The sequence below is a fragment of the Mastigoproctus giganteus genome, chromosome 2, assembly GCF_048544385.1.
Source record: "Mastigoproctus giganteus isolate SK-2022 chromosome 2, ASM4854438v1, whole genome shotgun sequence".
Taxonomy (NCBI): domain Eukaryota; kingdom Metazoa; phylum Arthropoda; class Arachnida; order Uropygi; family Thelyphonidae; genus Mastigoproctus; species Mastigoproctus giganteus.
The window spans coordinates 208,302,872-208,323,194 of NC_143576.1; the positions used below are offsets into that span (position 1 = coordinate 208,302,872).

General features: G+C 38.1%; 1 protein-coding gene across 2 annotated transcripts in view; it reads left to right on the top strand.

Moving 5' to 3' along the window:
- LOC150090018 (pleckstrin homology domain-containing family G member 4B-like) overlaps window positions 1-20,323 on the top strand; it is a 1,014,666-nt gene that overhangs the window by 84,518 nt on the left and 909,825 nt on the right. The window lies entirely within an intron of this gene.

A 20,323-nucleotide genomic window follows, 5' to 3' on the forward strand; every position in this document is an offset into this window, starting at 1 on the left:
TTGAGGAAATAAGCCAAATCTGAAAGGTTACGTGTGTGCAGCGTGTTTTTCGAGGCTGGCGGCGAAGGCGACGGCACATGATCAGCTAACTAGTGGCCTTGAAAACTTTCCCATTTTGGCAGTCAAATACGCCATTTCTCTCGAATGTAGATCAAACCATCATGTCCTTGCTTCTACACTCTGTCAAAGTGATCTTGAAAAAGAAATTGCATAACATAAAGTAACTTAATCGTGTGGCTTATCATATGCCGAAGAAGGGAGAGCATAGCTTTCCGAAAGTTTCATATAAGTTTTTCTTGTTTATAGCATTGGTCGGAGCAATCCACGTTTTCTCCCTTTATCCTGATTCCAAACTAAAAAACACTGTTTAACATCACGGTGGTTCCGCAAAAACAAAAAAAAAAAAAAAGAAAAGAATTGCTATGATACTTGTGCCCAGAATGTAAGGTGCTTTGCACTTAACAATCCTATTTATCGGAAAGCGAGCGAAGAACACTGTATTAATGATGAAAACTGAAGTACTGAATATTCTTACATCTTCAGTATTGATGGATATCTTCTGATTTGAAGACATTTGTGAGTCCTTTGAGTTTTTGTTCTGTTTTATTTGACTGATATGAAATATTAAGTGAGTATTTAAATATTTAAAACGCTATTTGAGAAAAGTAACCAGATGTTAGTTAATAAATGCATTTTTGCAAATACCTTTTTTAATGTATGTTTTTAGTTTATTACTCGCCGCCAGTTATTGTAAATACAGAGGATATATGAGCATGAAGAACATCAAAACATTCTTTGATGGCGAATATCTCAAAGGGCCTGTTTTCCTGTTTCCTTCTGTTCTATGTTACCTCTCTATAAGTAAGGATATCTGATAAGTTGTTTTCGTTGCCTTCCATAATCCTATTTTCCTTTTCGGCGTTCCGCACTTTTCGTTGGTTGACAATTTCAATTTTTACATCATCATGAGAATCGGTCCCTTGAGAATCGAAAGTATGGCATATAGTAACCGTTGTGTTTAGTTTCTAGTATTGGAAAAGGCCTCATTTCAGTTATAGCCACGGGCTCCTGTTGGCCTTAATCCAACACTGGGTGGCACTGAAATCTCTCTCTCTCTCTCTCTCTCTCTCTCTCTCTCTCTCTCTCTCTCTCTCTCTCTCTCTCTCTCTCTCTCTCTCTCTCTTTTTGTTGGTTATCTTGATTGATGTTTTCCATTCGCCGCCATTTATAACGCGCGATTATGACTACCCCTTTGAAACTGTCTTTTCTGTTCTTCTGAATAATTTATTGTTAAAGGAAGGTGGATGACATTCTTCTCCTTTTTCTCCTTCCGGATACTAGGTGGTCCGTAAAGAACCTCTATCATCATAATCCACAGCAGTGGGATAGGCATGAATGCCAGTCATTAAAAGATCTACCCAGGGCGCATCTTAAATAATGTCTCATTCATATGTTTATTCTTTTCCTTGTAGCGTAGTATCTTTGACCTGGACTGGAACAATTCTCATCTCCATCCTCCGAGCCGTGGTGTTGTATTCATAAATTTCTTCTTTTTAGTCTTATTATTTTCCCTTTCTTAATCTCACTCTTAATTCATTGCCTCTAATTCTCGTAAGTTTTATAATTTTTCCTATTTTATCGTAACTTATAACTATTTATCATCACTTTATTCGTTGATTCCCTTCACTGTGCAACTGAGTTACTCCCAGTTCAGTGTAAGAGCTGACTTTCTTAATCTGCTGTCCATTAGTAGCACAGTAGTCATCACGGATTCAAGACCCGTGAGAGTCTTGCTAACACTTTTAAGATGAGAATCCATTTATCAGATTTCAGGCAAGTTCAGGTTGGTGCAGGTTCTCTCCTGTTCAATATTAAGGGATTCTATTGTGTGTATATTTCGCTCTGCAAAAATGCATCTTAAATTAGGAAAAGAAAAGTTTGAAGGTGAGTATGTGCCATCTGAAATACCAGTCTGGTATTTGTAGTCCAATTCAGAATGTGTGTCCGGAAGTCATTAGTGGTTATGGTAACATCGATATTCCATTGTCTGATGGTGCTGCAGTAGGTAGGAAGTTAATTGGGAAGATTATGGATAGCCAGATTTCTGCTGAGGATAAAGCCTTCTAGAAGCTGTCCTCGTGCATCCGTAGCCGAGGAGTGCCAAAAGTGGGATTTTGCATTAACATCTGCCGAGATGAGGATGTTACTCGCACCCAGGAAGTCTATTGCAAACTCTAAATAATTAAGGAAGTCGTCAATGTCCCTTGCAGGTATGCAGTAAAGGGACATTAAATAAAATGACATGGAGAAGTACCTGACCTGTATACAAGTTGCGAATTTCGTACAGAGTCCATGGACGATTAGTGCTTCGATATGTCTGTTTAGAATCACGATACAAGACTTTGGGTCAGTGCTGGTGGGCTGTATAAGTCTTGTTTGGATAGAGTAGCCCGTGATTTTGTGCGTGTTACCCGTTGGAACCTTGATTGCGTAGGACTCCTGGATTGCTACAATATCGATCCAATGGGCTTCAGCTGCTTGTCTGATTTCATCTGCCACTGTTCAGGAGCATTGACCATTAATCTGCATGATGCTGAGGCTTACAATGGGATTGTTGCTGTCATAGTTGTCCTGGACGTGAGAAGATGTAGCTTCCGGGGCGTGTTTGCTAGACGAGAAACCCCAGTTTCAGGGGGAAAACTTTTTTTTCTTACTATCTACGTCTAAGACCGACTAACTCAGCCATGGAGTGAAAAAAGCCCATTAAAGTTCCACGCGTCATCGACAGGATTCGAACCCGGACCTTTTCCACCCGGGGTGGGGAGGACGGTGACGATACCACTGTGCTACGCACGCAGACAGAGAGTTACCAATAGGTTCTGTCCAGTGGATTTGTGGGAACTGGGTCTTTGTCTGTTTTAACTTATTTTATTTACCCCCTTGTACTTTGAAACCCTATTAGGTAGTTGTTATAATTTTACAAAGGAAAATTTTACAAACTGGTACCTCGCTCCTCCAAAGCCCACAAGCTATCTGACTGATAAACTATTTTATTTTTAACCTTTCTTATATCAGAAGATTCCCGATTATGAAGTTTTCTTTTATTTTCCTCCAACCAGGATATATCTCAATGTATTTTTCTTAGGGCTGTGTGGATTTCTCTTGAATGAAAAGGCATATTCAGTATTGTAACTATAACAGAGATTTATTTTCACTACCAAAATTTACACATACAATTACACCAATCTAAATGAATTATATACAAATATATTTACTACTTTCTTCTCAAACATGTACACACAAATCGCTACTTCAAGCAAAGAAAATGTAGCTCCTGTATCAAATATCTTTTCAGTTCTTCAACACACACACACATATATACATAAGTTAACGTACATAACCTTTGTTACCTTAATTACCTTCTCAGGCTAAACACATTAATTCTGTCTGTCTCGTTATCTGCTATTTCAGTAGCCAAAGAACCAATTATCCACTTTCCTATTTCCATTAGCAAAGCTGTATTGCGCCCCCACATCAAACGAACACACACGGACCGTCTTTCGATATGCTCTCTCTTCGCTCAAACACCGTTTTATAGAATTTATTCACAAACAAAAAAAAAACTGCTTAAATAGGTATCTTACAGATTATCTCGCTGCCGCTGCTAACACCGTTTTAGAGCTGTACCCTCGAAATGTAAGGAAGATTGGATCTCGCCGTGATGTCTTTCATAACCTGAAAAGACATTAATCATACCGCATGATGGAAGTGATGGAGGATTGCCAGAGCTTTGCTCTGGAGACTAAACCTGAGTTTCATCACCTCAAGCCTGCAATAAGGAAAGTAGTGGTATTGCACCGTTGATGAGCATCATCTACCACCTAATATTGCCTGGTAGCATATAGGGCCAGTATTGCTCTGTGTGGTGTGGAGACCACACCTTGACCCTTGCTTACGTTGGTTCACACCTGAGTGGTCAGCTCCAAATAGTGCAGTATTTTCAAGTTTGCACACGGAGGTTTTACTTAGTATTACTAACTGTTCCCTTTTGTGAAGGTGCAAGGAGTGGATTTGTTTGTCGCAAAACGACAGAACTTCGCCGAAATTTGGTCTACTTGACTCATTGTCACCTGAATATTAGTTTCACTAGCGTTTTAGACTCGCATGTAACAAGCCTTAGCTTGTCATACCTGAGAGATTGTCTGTGACAGTGTCACGGACACGTAACACCTAATCATTATATCAGCATCAATATACAAATTTGTACATTTAATCAGTATATCAGTATCAATATACACCTAATCAGTATATCATTATCTGTAATTGCATGGATTCTTCAGTCGGTTTGTTGGACGAAAACCCCAACTTTCCCAAGTTAAAACGCTAAACACATACAATCGTCGCCCGAGACCAACTAAATATTCCTCGCGTCATTTGACCGGATTCTAACGCTGGCCTTTTTCCACCCGGCTTGAGAAAACAGCCATTATAACCTCAGTGCTACATTCCTGAGGCAATAGCACCAAACTTACAAAAAATAGTATAATGCTATTTTGTTTGTAATGTGGCACCACTAGCTCAATGACCATTTTGAGTGTTACTGCCATCTGAGTTGAGTCGTGTTATATTTAACAACTTAGTGAGGATTTAAACTTCAAGATAATAATTAAATTGCTGGTATTGAAAATTACAAATACACTTTTTGTCTTTATTTGGTTGCAGTAATGGTACGGTTATGTGCAACGCATTGAAACGGTAGGAGACATTCTTCCATTCCCCAAGCTGCGATTAGGAAAATAACAGAGGACCTGTAAATTCAAATCACTGTGATTGAACCGTAGTTATTTGATTAAACATTCTGAACATCCGTGCCGAAAATTTATCAGAAGTTAGCTCCATCATGTTTCATAAACTGACATGTAATCAATCAAGTTCAGAATTTCAACAATTATATTTAATTGTGGACTTAAATACATGTAGCTGCTTATTTTACCTTTGTCATTCAGAGTTAATTTTTCATCTGCCATCTTTAAATGTCTTCAGAGAAAGCATACACAATTCGAAGTGTCGACGTTTATTTTATATTGAATATTAAATCCTTTGTTTTGAATTGCATTAACGAAGGAACAAATATAAGTTAACAGTTGTTTATGGGCAGTGGCGTTTTCATCTAGAAGGCTTTTGTGTTTCGTGCTGGCGCATGGCTTGGTGTCTCTCTCTGCTACAGGTTTTATTCCTGTGTTTTTCCACCTACTAAACGCCGCTTCGGGCAGTTCATGAATTGCTGCGGACAGGTCGGCATAATTTTTCAACTGATGCTTGTCAAATCAATTATCCAATGTTTCCTGAAGGGTTACTTTGAAACATTGCATTGTTGTCTTAGTAAAAATTAAGTAATTCTGTTGTGATCTTTAAAAAACATGTTAGGAATGGCGTCTCATTATAGTTTTGTTGATGTAATCAGATAGCATGAAATATACTCTTTTTTTTTTTTTTTTTTTGTTTCATATTTCGGTATATAGTTCAAACGAACAAATGGAGAAAAAATCAAGGTTACCCCTCTGCCTCAATTTAAAAAAAAAAGAAAATGCCAAGAATGCGAACATATCTTTAATAACACTGTTGGAAATCTTGTTTACTATTAATGAAACGAGACTTTAGTTTAAGAAAAGACAACAAAAAACTATGTTCCTTGATTGTTAAAGAATATGTAAGCGGATATTAAAACAGGTTAAAGGAATTACTGTGGTCACAAATAGCACATTAGTTTAATGAGGCAAATTGAAGGTAAAAAATATTCATAGTAATTGATTAATGAAGATAATGTTAATAATAAGTGGATGCTGATGAATATTCAAGATGAAACAGACCTTACCCACGTAGTGATAAAGTTTGTTCTATCTTGAATATTCATTAGGTTCTTTGAAAATTTAGTGTCTTGAATATTAAGCGTTACTTATGACAATTGGAATTCTGCCAGGTAGCAAATATAGAGATGGACAAGATAGCTCCTAATAGACAAGATGATCCTTGAGGCTTATGTCATCTTTTCATCTTCTGCTTGTTTTCAGTTCTTTACTAGTTTGCTCACCTCCTACATTATTTGCCTGTTTATATGATTTTCACATTTTTTTTTTAATACAACCTATTAATGAATATATTCATTCATTAATAGGTTGTATTTTACAATGTTTCCTGATTTCCTCACTTTTAACTTTATCTCTAAATGTTTTATTACTTATTTTTCTTAGTGCTATATTACAACCATAAACTGTTGTTCTGTTGTTCACCATGTATGATGGAATCAGGTGATTATTTCTTTCTCCACACCACCCTTTTTTTAAAGGGAGTAGAATTATTTTGTATAAGGTGTTAATGTTGATTCACTAGAATAATCAAACTTGTCGATAAGGAGCTAACTATTCCTTAACAAGTTCTTTGATGTGTAAAAATTTATTATTGAAAATGAATATTGTATTGCATATATTGTATCTCTTATGTAATAATAATAATAATAATAATAATAATAATAATGGATTCACCTAAGAGGGATATCACCTAATTATGATATTGTGTTGTTCCTCTCCTACTTGTTATTCAGTTGTTTGTTTGATTGTATTATGCAGTTTGTGGGATGGATCAATAATTTTGTATTTGTAATCTGTAATTTTGTCTTTTTTATTGGAAACAAAGATTGCATTATAATTATTATTATTATGAGAGAGAGAAGGAGAGAGACGATAAAAATCATTCTAAACAAAAAATTTTCCTCGTGACTTTACAATGAAGGAAATTAAGATGTTGGTTCACGTGGATCCTGTAGTGGCATTAGAAACCATCTTTTTTTTCCTCACGGAAGACGCCATTTCTCTGACACAGAATCGAAGGTCGCCATTAGAGGTTTCAGGGTCTAGCTCTCCACGTTCTCACTTCTATTACAAATCGAAACGTGATGTAGCTTGGAGAAGTAAATAGCACGCGATTATTTTATAAGAGAGCGTTCGTTGGCCCTCCTCCCATTGAGTTTTGTCTTTCTCTCCATAACAATAGTCTAGCTACTGAAAAAAAAAACAAAAAACATGACTATGTCGGTGGGTCATGTCGAAGTATGCCAGGACACGTTGCTTCAGGCGTGCCTTCAAGCGCGTGCTTCCTAATACAGGGGGTGACAAACAAGCTTTGATTGGAGTCGGTTCGTGTAACGGGCGCAGCAGTACGTCATCTCTCTGCCGTGATATTATTCAAGTCTTTTGATTCTCGAGGTTCCCGGGTTCGACCAAGGTCCCAAGTTGCTAGCGAGGTCACTGGGTTCTCTGATGAATGTGTCTTGTCAAGTTCGGTTTGATTAAAGGACAAATTAAGAGCAAACAGATATTGGAAAAATGTATAAATATGTATATAGATGGCGCATTTAGAAGACTATCATGCGACTAAGTCTGTTGTTCTAGTGTAAGCATATAATGAGGCCGCTTTTTAATGTCGTTATGCAGGAGTGCGAATATTGTCAGAAATGCAACACCTCAGTTGGAACATGTCCAAAATGCCCCTTTTTTTTCTCTTAGTTGACGTCGTCTTCAAAGTTTTTTTTTTCTTTTTTCGATTTTAAACATCTTCATGATGTTGATCACTTGAACCGTGATTATTTCCAAGTGACATATAATAAAATACGATGAAGACTTCTGTGGTTGGTGAATTTTTGATGTACTTATCTGATACGAATGGTGCTCGATTTTATCGCCGACTGCAGTGTTTATTTGGGAGTTAGTATCTTCATATATACAATCTGTTAGGATTTTTCAAGTAAGTAAGATCATGTTAACAATGCTATTTTACTAGTTTTTTATTAACTATATCTTTTTTCAAGGAAATAAGAAGCCATTAACCATTATTTTAATCTCTCTCTGTGTATCTCTCTGATAGATTTTGTGCTGTTAAAATGTTTGGCTATTTGTTTTAAAATCCTTTTAAAACAAATAGCCAAACAGTTTAAATAATAGATAATAAATAATTTAACAGTTTAAATAATAACATTAACGTCCATATCTGAAAAGTACTGTAGGTCATTGGAATGAATTCCTCGCATTGGTGGTCGAGGCGCAAAGTTCGATAAAGCTCAATGCCAAATTGGATAGCCACTTTATGCAACTGAGACGGTATAAATGATAGTTTTTTTTTTTTTTTTTTTTTTGGTAAATGCATAAAAAAGTTTGCTTCCTTGTATTATTTAGTCATCATAATCCTAATATTAGATTATTAGTTGTAATACGATATATACGTTTTAATTTTATTTTATTTCAATAAAGCAACACATATAACCCATATCAGTGATATTATATTAAAATTACATTTAAGAGAGAGAGAGAGAGAGAGAGAGAGAGAGAGAGAGAGAGAGAGAGAGAGAATTCGTCACAAAGTGGCGACTTCACTTCAATACTTTTATCAAAAGTTTTATATAGAATACTGTATTGAGAATAATACAGTATTCTACATAAAACAATATTTGAGAGAATGTTATTCCAACTTTCATATTTTCTTTAGAATCATCTTTTTTGAAATATGTTTGATGATAATACAATAATCGATCCCTGCTCGCATTCTTCGTTTTAAATTTTAATTGGTCAAGGGGAAAGTATCGTCAGTCCACATAGATTTCACTATTAAGAAATCATAAACTACGGTGCTAACGCCTTGGTTAATTTCTAAACAACTTTAAATTAAAATAGTACTTCTGATATAATTCTATTTAGTATAGTATTTCTTAAGGATTCCTTTCTCATATCTGTCTAGATAACGAAGATCAGTTATCAATTTGTAGTTGTATTTGTTACCGATAATGGGAGGATCATATTTTTAAAACACTGCTTCTTTCGTGTGCTACCTGTCGAAAATTTAGCCACTATATACTACTGATTAAAGGATTACTGCTTCTTGTTTCCACTTCTATATTTAAAGTAGAAGCCACGGACTGCAAATAATATTAATCCAGTTTTTTTTTTTTGTAATACCATAACATGCAGTTGTACTTAATATGTGTGTTATGCATTAGTCTGTTAAGGGTATACCTATATTTCCCATCCTGTTAAGAGAATGTCCCATCCTGTCGTCTACCGCAAAATAGCTCTGTTTCATTGTCGAGTCTCGCTGACCACAGGTTGGGAAACATTGATCTACACTTTGTTTCCGGAAAGTAAACTTCAGGAGATCCAGCCTTCTGTTAATCCTCAAAATTTTGCAGGTGTTGCAGGATGTCCCGCGGAAGTGCTAGCAGTGCGTTGCACAATGTGTCCAGAAAGAAATGCCCATACATTCTCAGGTGGATGGTCATAGCATTGAACGTCCTTTTCCAGTAGGTTCCAAACATCGAGTGAGTTGGGCGGCCGTGGGAGGACAGTAAATTTATTGTCATGTTACCGAAACAAGTTAACATGCCGGGCCTTGTGTCATGATTTTTTTTTTTTTTTTTTGATTTGGTAGTTGTTGGCGCATCGGCTTCTGTGGCCATATTGCACCTCCCAAGGTTTTTGCAGTACTTTGATCCAAGCCCGAGGCGGGAATCGAACCCGCGACCTTTGGGTTGCCGGGCAGGTACTTTACCCACTCAGCTAGCCCGGTCGGCTTGTGTCATGACACGTTGTCTTGTCAATGGATGCCGTTATTTGGATACAATATCATCATGAAGGGGTGTATTTGGTCGGCGATGACTGATAGGTAGGCGTTCCCATCGATCGAGTCATCGATTGACGGGGATTATAGCACCAGGGCATGCCACAAAAACAGTCCCCAAACCATAACACCACCACCCCCAGCCTGCCGAACACCAACAGTGCATCCAGGTGCCATGGCCTCATGTTGCTTTCTCCAAATGCGGATACGCCCGTCAGCATGATGGAGTTTGAAACGGGATTCATCAGACCAGGCGAGAGATTTCCATATATGGTGATCTAGTGTTAGTGCTAACGTGTCCATGCAAGGCGCAATTTCTTATCTTGCAGTGAGCATGGGTACCCGTGACGGCCGTCGACTGCCTTAGCCTATATAGGCTAATGTCCAGTACAAAATTTATGTGGATATTGGTTTTACTGTTCATACGTTGTACTGAGTAGTTAGGCGTTCCCATCGATTGAGTCGATGGGAACGCCTAACTAGTTATCTGGGCCACAGTGCTGCGTTGAGGCTGTATTACAGAAACGCTTAAACATGTTGGCTGTTTTCGAGATACTGGCACCTGTATGTCTTGCCCCGACACACCATCATTCTACGTTGGAAGTCGGAGAGATCTCGACGCGGATCCATCCTTCTTTGCAGACACTCAAATACTGATCACTATTTGTACGAACTACAATCTTATATCAGACGTTCCCGGCTTTTAGTTTTCACCAGCATTACAGACCAGTCCATTCTTATACAAGGGGTTTGCTAACTCATTGTACGAGAGGTAATCATTTAATTCGCATACTTTCCATAACTGCCGCTACAGGCACTCTCCCTGATAGCTACTGAGCAGACTCTGTGTGCGCATGCCAGTACTTGTCGCGAGGAGAGTTTTTTTTTGCCGCGTGTCGTTTTGAAGCAAGTATCATGTCGGACATACAGATTGAACAGCGATATGTGATTTGTTATTGTGTCATACGGGGCTTAAATACAAAGGAAACAGTTAAAGAGATGAATGAAGCGTATGGTAACGAGTGTCTTGGTATGACGGCCATATTTCGGTGTGACCGAACTTTCCCGTGTAAAGCGGTTTCTCCATCAACACAATGTCAGGCTCCATATGGCTAATATTGTGCAGGCAGTGATCACTGCCATAGGTGCCGAGATTCTGCCACATCCCCCTTATTCACCAGACTTAGTCTCGTGTGATTTCTTACTTTTTCCACGTCTGAAGAAAGCTATGAAAGGCAAGCGTTTCGCGTCCGTCACAACGATGCTTGCAGAGCCACAATGGAAGCACTTCGCAGTCTTTCGAAAAATGGCTTGCAAGAAGCATTTAATGTGTGGATACGACGTTGGCGAAAGTGTAAAGTTCAAGGGAGAGTATTTCGAGAAGGAGAAATCCATAGTAGATTCAGATGGTGACAATTAAGATAAGATCTTGCACCAGTCTGCGAATTAAATGATCACCCCTCGTATATAAGAAATCTTGTTGAGTAAAGATGCTCTCTGCAGTTTGTTCATCACGCTGGAGTTTCAATGGCTCATTAGAGCTATCAGGACTCAGGCTGCCATATCCATTTTCCGACTGTATCGTTATGGTTTGTAGATGTAAGTCTCAGTAGATGAGTAAGTGTACAGTAGATAAGTAGATGTGTGACCAAAATAATACTCTGTTAGGCGTGTAGCAGTTTTTCAAATAGTTTTCCTTTAATAGAGACCACCCAATGAAAATGGCACGGAAGTCATCCGATTTTTTTAAAATATTTCTTCTTCGGTGGAGGTCTTGGGAAGTATGACTTCCAAATTGTTGATGTGGTCCCTATTTTGAAGAGTCTGCTTGAAGATACGCAATGTAACGATGATGAATATGCCACAATTTTGAGCATGGATAGTAGGAGTTAGTCATGTTCCACTGTTGTCTCGCTGGGCAAGATAGCGTTTATAAGTTATTCATGGTTTGTATCTATTAAGGTGGCCTGTGGCCATTTTCAGGAAGAGGAAGCTAAGTAATTATTTCGTTACAGCGATAAAATCCTTGAACAGTTAATATTACTATTTATTAAAGCAGATTACAATTCAGCAGATAATACTAATGAAGGAATTTAACTGTAACCGCTGCCAAAACGATTACTAACCGTTTGAAATATCATTACTGGGCACTTGGTTATAGCTGAAATTGCTCCACCACTAGAGTACAATGGTTGATTTATATCGTGTAAATTTTATATGCAAAGATATCTTAGGAAAAACCTGGTAAATCCTGATAGGGAAGAAATAAAATTAACGCGGGAGAATAAAGAAGAACTAGGGGACACATATAACAAGTCTAATACAGTCTCAAGGAGCTGGAGGAGTTTAAATCTTCTTTGCAGTTGTTTATGGCAACCAATAAAGTAGCGCTACAATTAATAATATTAGAACCGTGCACGTTTTGACAGCGTGTGAATTCGATTGCTCAATATGTATATGCATATTGAGCAATCGAATGACGTTAGTCTAGGACCGATAAAAGAATTTGAGTTAGATGCAATGTCGAACCCAACATTTGTTGTTCTCGCAGAAATGCCAAATGAAATACGAAACCATTACCTGTTTTCACATTTTAATGAAACTCTTAGTTCTTCAACGGAATGACATTACTACTCTCAAGAATATTTATAAATGATAGAAAATGGGCACTTCACTCCATTTTTTAATTAAAAAATGACTAATGAAGTTGGCAGTGAGTAAACGGGAAGAAGCTGTAAAGATGTTAAGGAAGCAAAATAGGATATGGTTATCAGCTGGTGTGGATTGCAGTAGTTCTGTGGTTTTAAAGAGGATTAATTGTATGGTGCGGCTGTCAGTTACTGTCGTTGCTATTACAGCAACATCTTTGAACCTTCCAAAGTCAATTGTAGTCGACACTGAAAAAATGGAAGAGTGAAGGTGATACTAGGATATGCAACAGGACGAATTAAAAGAGTACTGTCAGTTGGGGTCCTTTTAAGAACAACTTACTTTATGGACGTGTTGGGTGGGAAAGTGTAGAATGCATGTTAGTATTTCTTTCACTACAGAAGGTATTTTACCTTCATAAAAATCGATATTTTTTTCATTTTTGTCAAAATACTGAAGCTTTGTTTTACCTATAAAATTTACCCTTTCATAAAGTGGAATATTTTCCTTGTGCATCTTAAAATTTCAACTTAAATTATTTTAAATACAGTACTGTATTAACATTTTGGTTTTATGTCAAAAGATTGTGCTTAACAGTGTCAGGATCCTGAAGCCAGTCTTTCGTTGATACAAGAATGAAAATAAAGTGAGGTGGATAAAAAATATCTTGCTTTGCACATCGTTTTAATTAGTTTAAGGAAACGTAAAGATATGTAGATTAAAAAAAATCGTGAACACTTTCATAAAGTGGAACGTTGAGAAATGCATTTATTTTTCTGTGAACTGTTTGCTATTACATGAAGTTCAACCAATGCATTATGATTTTTCTGTTTCATGCTGTTAGCCAATCGTTTGAATTGGGAAACAGCGATTTAGTCTTCGTGTATCTGATCTACATATGCATGTATTGTATAATGCCGTCCTTTCTCTGATATCACGAGTTATTGGTGGAGTTATAACTATGTCATCATGAATTATGGACGTCTTCGCTTCCTCAGCTGATAGCACGTGATCACGTGGAAATAAGGATGTCAATGTTCACTGAAGGCTCACGGAGATAAGCTCTCCTGCCACTGTTGCTACACAGGTGTCGGCTAAACAGGTTTCTACTTAGCCGTCATCAGTTAAACCGTGTTCCATACGTTATTAATAGTGGGTAGGCGTACAAATTGTCTGGCCCTATCTGCTACGTTTGCGCCACACGTCAAACTCTGTACATAATGTCCGAAATAATTCAACTTTGTCTTCAAAATCATTTAACAAAAAAAGATAATAAATAACCATGCTCTCAAGGCATTCTTTAACTATACTGAAATCTGAAATCACTTTTTGCCTATTTGTTATACTTGGAGTGGTTAGTTAATGCAAGAAATTTAACCCGTTTTCACTATAAAGGGTCACATTACACTTTCACTTGTCAATGCAAATTTTATTGGCCATTAGGTTTCAATAACTCTTATGAAACTTCGCAGACAGATGCCCTTCCACTCCTGTGAGAGGAGTTTACGGTAGATGTACATTCCAGATGAAGTTGATATTCCAGAGGAAAATTATTTTTAAGTTTCAAAATATAGAGAACTACACAACAAAAATGAATCATGATGATAATCGGTGGGGGGACAATACGTAGTTTGAAACTTATTTGAAAATTGCTATTGAAATCTTTAATCATGTCAATAAACTTAATACAAGATTTTGGCTTCGTTTCCGTATTTAACTAAAAAGCGTTTATTCGTTTTCATTTTAACCAGAACCTTAGTCATATTCACCCTATTAGTTTTAGTCAAAACTTGAAATATGCAGATAAAAATTCTTGTATTAAGTATGTGTTGAAATGATTATATTTCAATAACAGTTTCATACTAACTCGCGTCGTAAAGAGTGCATTTATTCAATTTACCTTAGTTAAATAGAATTATATCAAATTGAGATAGGAAAAACTCTTCTAATGTGATTAAAGTTATATATGTACATTTTATATAGTGTATGCTTTTCTGAAGTTTATTCTATCCTCACAATAAATAACTACCTAAAACTGCAGTGAATACACTTCATTGAACGGTTACAATTTCTTCCCCACCCCACTTCTTCCTCATTATCTACTTTACCCTTATTCTCATTAGCTGCTGACGTATTTACACAATGAACTTAACGACCATCACTGCTCCCCGCCCTTCTGTGATCGATTACCGTATCGGTTAATATTAATTTAACTTGTGGTCTCTTAATGATCATTAAAATCCAGCTGCTCTTGCCACATCGTCTGTTGCCAGTAGCCATTTAATTTCCGCATGATATCATGCAGGAAATTAATAGTTTCATTTAAATCAAAATATTTAAACAAGCCGTGAGTGTTTATTACCACTTGACTTTAATTTTTCATTTTTGAACATTCTGTACTTTCTTTCCTGCGACAGATTTCAAATAGAAGCTATCTAGTAAGTGTACTTGAAGCGCAGGTTTAACACAGCACATCTTGTTGAATTTACGGCAAACATTTAGACAATGATATTAATTTTGGTTACGATAATCTTAATCTCTTTTTTCTTCTTTCATCGATATTCAGGATTGTATCTATCAATATGCAATCATATATTAATAGATGTCATGAAACACTCATTGAATTTTGACTAATCTAGAAGTACTTGCCAATGCACAATAAAGTGTATATATTACCACATATTTTATCGTTCTCTGCACGTCTTCCTTGGAAGTATAATACAGTAGTGTCAAACTCAGAAGTGCTCATGGTTCTTATCGACGGTTCTGAAGGGGGAAGGATGCATGCAGGCTATGCTAGCGGCTATCGGGGGATTTGTGTGTCATACTACTGTGCAAGTGGCCTCCGTAGCCCAGGGGCGGGAGTGCAGTAGCACACGCTCTTTGAGTAGACCTGGAATCAAGCCTCTGCCAATCCGCACTGGACCAGCGTGGCAGATTATGGTCCATTTCCCTCATCATGTATCGTTGAGGGAAATGGAGTTCCATCCTGCAGTGGGTTGATAATGACTACAGTTTACTTTTTTTTTCTTTTTTTACTATTGTGCACACAGGACATTCGTATGTGCTGAAATATATGTTTCGTATATTTCAGCCCATGCACAGAAATATGTAAATTTATGAATTTTATTTTCTATTATTTTCATACAGGTTCCTGAACCATATTAATCCCTAAAGGAGTAACAGACGTTCTTCCAGTTATTACAGGTTAGAGAATCTAAAACACTGGTAGTCTAAAACGCTGATGGAATTGATATTCATTTCCAATTTGCTGGTCAAGTGTACCAAATTTCGATGAAGTCCTGTCATTCTATGACGTCCAGATCCCCTCCTTGCACATTCGCAGTGGGGAGGCGCTTTGTTACCCTGAGTATATTCACCATATGCAAGGCCTGAAACACTGCACCTGGAGGTAATAACTCACTTGTGGACCAAAATATGCAAATGTATTGCATCCACATCACAGAAAGGAATACCAACGCTCTGTGTCATCAGGCAATACTAGGTGGTAGATGTCTCTCATCATCAGATGAAACACCACCACTTTGCTCATTGTAAGTTTGAAATGGTGATATCCATGTTTGGAAGAGGCTAAGAGCATAAAAGGTGTTTTTTGTGCAAGCAGCAGTTAAGTCTTCTGGTCTCTCGCCGAAGCTATTGGCTGCAACGTTTGTCCATCTATATTGTCATCTCTCCCGACGGTTCTGTTGCATTCTCAGCTAAAGATAAAGCCAACTTATTAGCATTATACTTTTCTTTTAACTCTTGTATCGACGACCTTGGTAAATCACTTCCTGTTAACCATGACACCAAACTCAGTGCCTCTCGTGTTCTTCCGATAGAAGAATATTAGAATAATTTTGAATAAACTTGATTTCAACGTCCTGATAGTATTTTTCTACTTGTTCTTCAAATCCTGTGCTTACTTCTCTTCTGTAATCGGATTTTTTTTCTGCTTGGAAATTTGCTGATCTGGCCAGTTCTTAAAAAAAGAGTGACAAATCCCTCCTGTCCAATTATCGCCTAATTGCATTACCTCTACTCTTTCCAAATTAATAGAGAAATCCATTAGTCGCCAACTCTGAAACTATCTCGAAAGCTTTCATCAGATTAGTGATTGCTAATATGGATTCCGGTTAATGTCGAGCCACTGGTGATACACACTGTCCACCAAAATATTAAGACCACCCTTGTGTTTTAGCAATCAGCCGTTCTTCCCTACCTCGTGGCACACGTGTCCTGGTAAAAACAGTTAAATGTGATACTACAGATTTGTGGTATGCGGTCCTTACGAAGTATTTGATCGACATGGGCAAGGGATAATCTGACGGACTTCGAAAAAGGGATGATCGTTGGGTACTGGTTGAAGTGCGGTCGTATTACGGAAACTTCTAAGAGTGGACGGATGGTGGACAGAGCAGCAGCCAATAGCGGGCGCTCACGCCATAAAGACGGTCGTGGTTAAACGTAGGTTGCCCTGCCTTGTGTGAGCTGATAGACGGACAACGGTGGGACGGCTGACAATTGACTTTGCGTCCTCGCCGGTAGTGCACTGATTATAATCACCGTTATCGCCACACCAGGTGGATGGGCCCAGGAAAGACTCAAGGAACTTTTATGGGCTTTTTTTCAGTCCGTGGCTTAGTTAATCGGTCTCAGGCGTAGACTGCAAGGTTCCACCCTCCCCCGGAAACTCTTTTTTTTTTTTTTTTGTTTTTTTTTGTCCAGCAAAACAGATAAATCGACCAGAGAACAGGTACAATTTATGGACATAATACATATGGGCAGAAAGAAATTCGAATACTTTTTGTGAGGTTAATGCATAAACTGTTATAAGTACACATGGGCAGAGAAGATAACTTTTAGGTGGCTCTAATATGATAAGAGTTTTTTTTTTTTTTTTTTTTTTGACTATGGATGACACGGGACGATTAGCAGTGTTTCCACAAGAATACGCTCCAATGATCCCTCCTCTGTATGGGCCTTCAGAGTAGGCGCCCGGTTAAGGTGCCTATGCTTGCGGCCACTCATCGCCAACAACGTCTAAAGTTTGCACCTGAATGGCGTCGTTGGAAATTGACGACTGGGAAAAAAAGTTGTATTTTTCGATGAATCACATTTCTACTATGCTGTGTGGATGGTAGATGAGAGTAAGGTGGCAAACTCCGATGTCCTGGTCCAGTAGAAACAGGCAAGTGGTGGTAGTCTTTTGGTATGAGAGATGTTTCGTGGGAGGCACTTGGCGCCTTGGGAAATTCATACCCATAGCCCGCATGCTGAATGCTAAAAACCACCTATCAATTGTAGCTGATTAGGTACACCCCTTCGTGATGATTGTCTTCTCGGATGACACAGGTGTGTTCCAGCAGAGCCACCAAATTACCCGATCGGCCGTTTTTGGTCCTCCACCACGGAATGTCTCAGATTTACGGAGATAATCCTGGCAGCATGGTACAGCATACCTCCTGCAATGTTCAGAGGCCTTTGGGATCCATGCCTCACTGTGTGGTAGCTGCACTGATGGCAAGAGAAAGATATAACCGCTGTTAGGTAGGTGGTCATAATTATTATTATTTCTTATGGCAAAAATGAGGATACATTTGTAACAAACAATGTCAAAAAAATAAATAAATAAATTACAATAAGCCTAAAAACAATATTTACAGAAAAAAAATTATAAGTAACATTTGATGAATTAAAATGTAATGTCCAGTTTATTCAGCCACTTAATAGCATCATCAGTAACACTATATAGATCTTGGATGGAGCCTTCAAATCTCCTCTTTGGGCACTCCGAGATGACATGCTGGATGGTCTGGGGCACGTTGTCACAGTCGCAGAATGGGTTTTCAGTTTTTCCCCACTTATGCAGCCAAAACTGAACAGAATCCGAACAAATCTTCCGTGATTTGTTCGGATTCTGTTCAGGGATGTCCATACCTTTCTTGGTAAGTTGAAACCTGGAACAGCTCTGCATGGATCACTGACTAAGCCCAGGTGGTCGGGATTTGAAGTAGTCCAGTCTTCGCGCCAGGTCTGGTCAGCATTAAAATGTGACTTGATAAGTTTCTCGCCTAGCTTCCATGAGGGGTTCCTAGACTTCAATCTCTCCGGCTTCTGGGGTTTGCAATCCTGATGTATGGGCAATTGAGGATTTCTTTGACATTTCTGCCATTCTTTCAGCAAGGCTATTTCTCTTCTTATATGAGGGGGATAGATGTTAGATAACACTGGTAGCCATTTTAAAGGTGTCGATTTAATGGTGCCTGATATTGTCCTCATTGTGTCATTCAGTTGGGTATCAACTTTTACAGAGTGTGCACTATTAAGCCATACGGGGCAACAATATTCTGCAACTGAGTAGACTAGGGCAAGGGCTGATGTTCGTAGCATCGTTGCATTTGCTCCCCAGCCTGTTCCACTGAGTTTATGCAAGATGTTATTCCTAGTTTTTATCTTTGCTGCAATATTACAAAGGTGTTGTTTATACGTCAGTGTTCGGTCCATTATAATTCCCAGATATTTTGGGCAAGGGTTGTGTTTCAGTCGTTGACCTTTATATTCCACTTGTGGCATATAGTTAGCCCTATGATTATCCAGATGAAAACAGCTAACTTCGGTTTTATTTAAATTAGGTTTAAGTCGCCATGTGTGAAAATATTTATTCAGGTTATGAAGATCCTTTGTAAGTACAATTTCGGCTGCATTGAAGTCAGTAGACTGGGCAGTCAGGGCTATGTCATCTGCGTACATGAATTTCCTAGGAGCAGTTGCTGGAAGATCTGCAGTATAGATATTAAATAATAATGGGGCTAGAACTGATCCTTGTGGTAAACCATCATTTAATATATAGGGCTTGCTCACTCTGCCGTTTAAGTGTACTTCAAACACTCTATTGCATAACATATTGTTAAGTAGGATCGCGAGGGGCTTACAAGGAATAATCTTCAAAAATTTCAGAATCATTCCTTGTCGCCATACTGTGTCATAAGCTGATGTCAAGTCCACAAAGACTGCAATGGTCTTCTTCTTATCTTGGAATCCGTTCTCGATATGGCTGGTAAGTGCCAGTACCTGATCGCAGCAGCTTCGGCCTGGTCGGAATCCGGCTTGTTCAATTGGTATGTGTTGGAAGGTTGTGGTTGAAATTCTATTGTAAATCATTCTTTCAATTAATTTATAACATATATTTAAAAGTGCAATTGGGCGATAATCTTCAGGGCAAGATCCACTTTTCCCAGGCTTTAGGATGGCAACTATTTTAGTTCTCTTAAACAAAAACGGGAACCTACCATTCTGCAAGATGTCATTAAAAAATTTAACTAGCCATTTCAGAGCTCTTGGACCACAATGTTTCAGGTTTTCTGGATATATTCCGTCCACTCCGGCTGCTTTGCCTGGTTTTATTTCCTTCAGAGCTGTTGAAATCTCTGCAATTGTGAATTCTCCTGAGAATTGGGAGGTTGGTTCAGCCAAGGATAGTCTAGTTCTTAATTCCCTCTTAAGTTTTTTGACTTCATCTTTGTTAGTATCGGTTGGCCTCTTAAAAATGTTGACAATTCTCTTGGCTACTTTTCCTGGGGATACTTCTGAGCTCTTATTAATATATTTGGGAGTACTACTTCCGAGTTTCCTCAGAAGTGTCCATGCTTTTCTGCTTGAGTGTTGGAAATTCATACCTGCTCTCATTATGTTCCATTTTTCTTTCCTAGCAGAGTCTAAGCATTGCAATAGTTCATCAGCAATTTCTGTTCTATTGCTAAGTTGGTATTCTTCATATAGCTCATCACATCTTCTGTTCCAGCCAGGAATGTATTCTTTCCTATATCCTCTGGGAATATGTTTCTTTGCTATGGAGCATATTAAACCAACAAATCGCTTATAATTGTCGGTTTTTGGTGGGATCCATTGAATATTGTGATCCACCTCATTAGTGAAGGCTTCCCAGTGAGCTTTTCCAAAGTTCCAGCGAGGTACAGGCTTTGATCTTACTATTGGGACTTCGGTACAA